Genomic DNA, 5165 nt, shown 5'->3' with positions numbered 1-5165 from the left:
CTCAGGCTGCAGTCTAACCACACAGACACACATCAGGCTGCAGTCTAACCACACAGACTCACCTCAGGCTGCAGTCTAACCACACAGACTCACATCAGGCTGCAGTCTAACCACACAGACTCACATCAGGCTGCAGTCTAACCACACAGACTCACATCAGGCTGCAGTCTAACCACACAGACTCACATCAGGCTGCAGTCTAACCACACAGACTCACCTCAGGCTGCAGTCTAACCACACAGACTCACCTCAGGCTGCAGTCTAACCACACAGACTCACCTCAGGCTGCAGTCTAACCACACAGACTCACATCAGGCTGCAGTCTAACCACACAGACTCACAGCAGGCTGCAGTCTAACCACACAGACTCACCTCAGGCTGCAGTCTAACCACACAGACTCACCTCAGGCTGCAGTCTAACCACACAGACTAACATCAGGCTGCAGTCTAACCACACAGACTCACCTCAGGCTGCAGTCTAACCACACAGACTCACCTCAGGCTGCAGTCTAACCACACAGACTCACAGCAGGCTGCAGTCTAACCACACAGACTCACCTCAGGCTGCAGTCTAACCACACAGACTCACAGCAGGCTGCAGTCTAACCACACAGACTCACCTCAGGCTGCAGTCTAACCACACAGACTCACATCAAGCTGCAGTCTAACCACACAGACTCACAGCAGGCTGCAGTCTAACCACACAGACTCACCTCAGGCTGCAGTCTAACCACACAGACTCACCTCAGGCTGCAGTCTAACCACACAGACTCACCTCAGGCTGCAGTCTAACCACACAGACTCACCTCAGGCTGCAGTCTAACCACACAGACTAACATCAGGCTGCAGTCTAACCACACAGACTCACCTCAGGCTGCAGTCTAACCACACAGACTCACCTCAAGCTGCAGTCTAACCACACAGACTCACCTCAGGCTGCAGTCTAACCACACAGACTCACCTCAAGCTGCAGTCTAACCACACAGACTCACATCAGGCTGCAGTCTAACCACACAGACTCACCTCAGGCTGCAGTCTAACCACACAGACACACATCAGGCTGCAGTCTAACCACACAGACTCACCTCAGGCTGCAGTCTAACCACACAGACTAACATCAGGCTGCAGTCTAACCACACAGACTCACATCAGGCTGCAGTCTAACCACACAGACTCACATCAAGCTGCAGTCTAACCACACAGACTCACCTCAGGCTGCAGTCTAACCACACAGACTCACCTCAGGCTGCAGTCTAACCACACAGACTCACATCAGGCTGCAGTCTAACCACACAGACTCACCTCAGGCTGCAGTCTAACCACACAGACACACATCAAGCTGCAGTCTAACCACACAGACTCACCTCAGGCTGCAGTCTAACCACACAGACTCACCTCAGGCTGCAGTCTAACCACACAGACTCACATCAGGCTGCAGTCTAACCACACAGACTCACATCAGGCTGCAGTCTAACCACACAGACTCACCTCAGGCTGCAGTCTAACCACACTCTCACACACACACACACACACACACACACACACACACACACACACACACACACACACACACACACACACACACACACACACACACACACACACACACACACACACACACACACACACACACACACACACACACACACACACACACACACACACACACACACACACACACACACACACCTTGCGTTTTGAAGACTGATAAATCCGAAATGGATGAACAGCAGCCCAGTTTCCCAGCTTTGCAGTCTATCCACGGGTAGCCTCTTGTTTCCTCCGCCACATCTCCTCCGTCCATACCTCTGGGAAAGGTGAGCTTGAGCTAGCCAAGGGAACGTTGCTAGCTTAGTGCTAACGTGCACGTTAGCTAGCATTATCCACGTCTTTAGGCGGCTCTTCATGTATTACTAGCAGCTTCACTTGTAGCTTCGGTGCTGCTAGCCTCTTTCTTCTTGTGAATTATATTCTTTTTAGAAAAGAAGTCAAGTAAAAAAACGTTTTCCTTCCATTATAGAGCTTTTTCGTTAGCGTTCTTGAGGGAAAGAGCTGCCGCAAAATCGGCGGGCCCCCAGAGAGCTTGCTCACACCTATGTGTTATAGAATACACTGTAAACCCCAACAGTACTACTAACTCATAAGTATTATGGGTACTGCAATCAAAACCAAATATCAAGTCAACCGAACAATAAACTTATACGTTCTTTTAACGAAAAGTGCTGTTTAATTTTATGTGAATCATAGTTTATGAGTGAATATTCAAATTTGAATTAAAACTTCTGAGTGAACAGTCACGCAGCGTCTGACGTCATTACGTCATGACGTTGCGACGAATCGAGAAAAATCCATCCAACATGGCGGCTCTTGCAAGCGAAGGGATTCCACACATGGTTTAACTTGTAAGTACCAAAATAAGTTGTTAAAATTGTTTTTCTTAGTTATAATATTGTAAGGATATACCACCCGAAGATTATATGTGATTGTTAGACCCCATTGTTAAATTCAGAGTTACGTGCAGAGCGCCGCAGTTACTGGCTGCTTCGCGCTATTTTTTGAATGTCGGACTGCCGGTTAAGTAAGGACGTTAACGTTAGAGCAGCAGCATGTTAACTTCAGCTAGAAACTCCTATTAATCAACGGCAGCCCCACTGTTTCTAAGTGTGTTGCTGGTGCTTAATGTTATCCGCTATTATCTGGTAAATGTGATGTTATTCCTGAATTAAGCTAGTAGCTAGCTAGAGCTGTTTTCCACAATTACGTTGAGGCTTACACACAGGCATGTTTGCTAGTGACAGTAAGCTAATGAAAACTGCAAACTTGTATTAAAACTCTGCACATTTCTTTTTGTCGTAGGGTGAAGCTGGTGCATAGCAGTGAGACATGGTTCAATGGCATGGAAGTGCAAAGTGTGTGCTGTCTCGTCAGACACCCGGGCTCAGTTATTTAGGCACTATTGTTTGAAGCATAGCCAGTACTCAATAGTTAGCCCTTTGCCATTTGTCTATGACTCTTGCATTTTTTACATTTCAATCATTTATCATTGCAGGAAGTTGAGAAAAGTGAGAAGAACCTCATCTTGATAGAAAAGCTCATGCAGACGACTTTTGCCCTTCGTCGCCAGGAGATCGTTCAGGAAAATCCCTTGGTCGGGACTTTTTAGAGAAATGTCCTCCGGATGGAATCACAGGTAAAACACAGACGCTCTCAGACGTTTTAATCCGTCTCTTTTCTGCCCCTTGGCACATCTTTCTCATAGTCTGCACACCGTTTTCCAATTTTGCAAAAACTGCCTACTTTGCACACAATGGAACAGTGTTGTTGTTCAATGTTAATTATAAAACAATATTTATTTTTATAATACAAATTAAATGAATACTTTGAATATGATCATGTTGCAATATATTTTTACGGAAACAACTAAACAGGTTGCATCACTAATAATTGTACAGTTGCGTATCCATTAATGATCTTTATACATTTGTGTGTTCCTGTAGGTTTGTGCCGAGTTTCACCGAATCACAAACGTCAACCTACAGAACCAGTTCTTTTCTGAACTAGACGGCCTGCGACTGATTGCCTTGCACAGGCAGAAGGCGGCACGCACTGGCAAGGTATCTGAGGCCCTGCGTGAAATCCTAAGGGTTTGTGATCCAGGTGAGTTTAATAGAAGTTTAGTCCAAATCAAGTGTTTCCAAAGACAGCCGAGGCTAAATGACTTGATTGGAACACGCCATAGTATCGATGCTTATTTACTTTTACACAAAACCACATTCATTCAAATTCACAAATAATAAACAGATATTGTAAAAGATACTGGATTGTATTTTTCAGAAGAGTATCACAAATATAACAATAACAAATTGGGGGGGAAAAGTATTTTAAATTATTTATTTAATTTGACAACAATCAAAAATAAATATGCATATATTAATTTAAAAAGCCATTGCTTTTGAATTATGCTAGTTTTTGCTTGTCTTTCCAGGAAGTACAGGATGTCCACATGAAACGCAATGCAGCCCTTCAAGCCCTGCCGTTATACCTGCTGCGTGAGGAGGACCCACAGTTCTTCAAGTCTTGGAGCGTAAGTATTTAGTGCACTCAAAGTACTGCTAGTGAGGTCAGAATGTGTGCTTGTAAGAAACTGTTTAGCTATTTTACCCTTCCAGTTTAAAAAAAAAACAGACGGGAGCAATCAAAACATATGTTCAGATATATAAAAGAAAGGTTCACCTAAACACATTTTTGAAATACCTTCCTATATACTTACCTGTTGAGGAATATGTGAATGAGATGTTTAGTTACTTCAAGTCAACCTTACAGGTGGACTCTATGCATTTCCAGGCAGAGGAGGTGGACCGGCCAGACATCACCAACACACCGGTTGCTATGGTCACCGAGGGCACTCCAAGTCAAGTTGATCTCAGTCCGGCAAGTACTGCTATTCTGGTGGAAGGTGATTTCGTCATCAGCAATATCCGCAGGATGGCGGATTCCTTTGCATTGTTGTTCGGCTTGATGTACGTCAGTGACCACCAACTGGCGGCCCGCGGGCCACATCCGGCCCGCCAGACATTCTCATCCGGCCCACACGACGGGGGTGACTGTGGCGTTGGCGGAGTGGTTACTGCGTTCGCCCCCCACCCATTTCTTTGTTTACAACGTCCCGTGAGTAAGGTGCAGTACCGGAGTCCAACAGAGAGGCAGCAGCTGCAGGACAGTAGACTGCGTACTGCGAAACCTTCCCTCCCTTGAAGAAGAAGTGATCCTTCGTTGTGAAGAGTCTGGTTAATGCGCTCCGCACCACAGCAGTAGCCCCGCTGCGACAGAGTCCAACAGAGAGGCAGCAGCTGCGGGACAGTAGCCTAGAAGCAGGGTTGGGTTGTAACGGAATACATGTAACGGCGTTACGTAATCAGAACACAAACATCAAGTAGGCTAACTGTATTCAGCTGGAGTTACATTTGAAAAACGAGTAATCTGATTACAGTTACTTTCGTAAACCTGAAGTGAATACATTTTGGAATACTTATTGGAATTATTGGTGGAAAAGTTTCCTCACAAAATGTAATATTCATTACCGGCAGAACTGTGTGCACACTGCACGGCGCTGCAGCATGTCTGTGAGCGAGAGAGATGCAGCGTGTCTGTGAGGCCCCGCCCCC

General features: G+C 45.9%; 1 long non-coding RNA gene across 3 annotated transcripts; it reads left to right on the top strand.

Moving 5' to 3' along the window:
- Nucleotides 1–2330: 2330 nt before the first annotated feature.
- Nucleotides 2331–4795, top strand: LOC117533224. 3 transcript variants are annotated; one of them, XR_004567026.1, is made up of 5 exons: nt 2331–2402; nt 2857–3190; nt 3498–3657; nt 3986–4084; nt 4345–4795. It is a non-coding gene; the product is annotated as an uncharacterized LOC117533224 (long non-coding RNA). The 3 variants fall into 3 exon arrangements; XR_004567027.1 differs by having other exon boundaries at nt 4324–4795; XR_004567028.1 differs by having other exon boundaries at nt 2334–2402; nt 3050–3190.
- The last annotated feature ends 370 nt before the right edge of the window (nt 4796–5165 follow it).

This window comes from Gymnodraco acuticeps, unplaced genomic scaffold, assembly GCF_902827175.1.
Source record: "Gymnodraco acuticeps unplaced genomic scaffold, fGymAcu1.1, whole genome shotgun sequence".
NCBI classification, from domain to species: domain Eukaryota; kingdom Metazoa; phylum Chordata; class Actinopteri; order Perciformes; family Bathydraconidae; genus Gymnodraco; species Gymnodraco acuticeps.
Note: the sequence above shows the minus strand (reverse complement) of the source record. Positions and strands in the feature narration are given on the sequence as shown.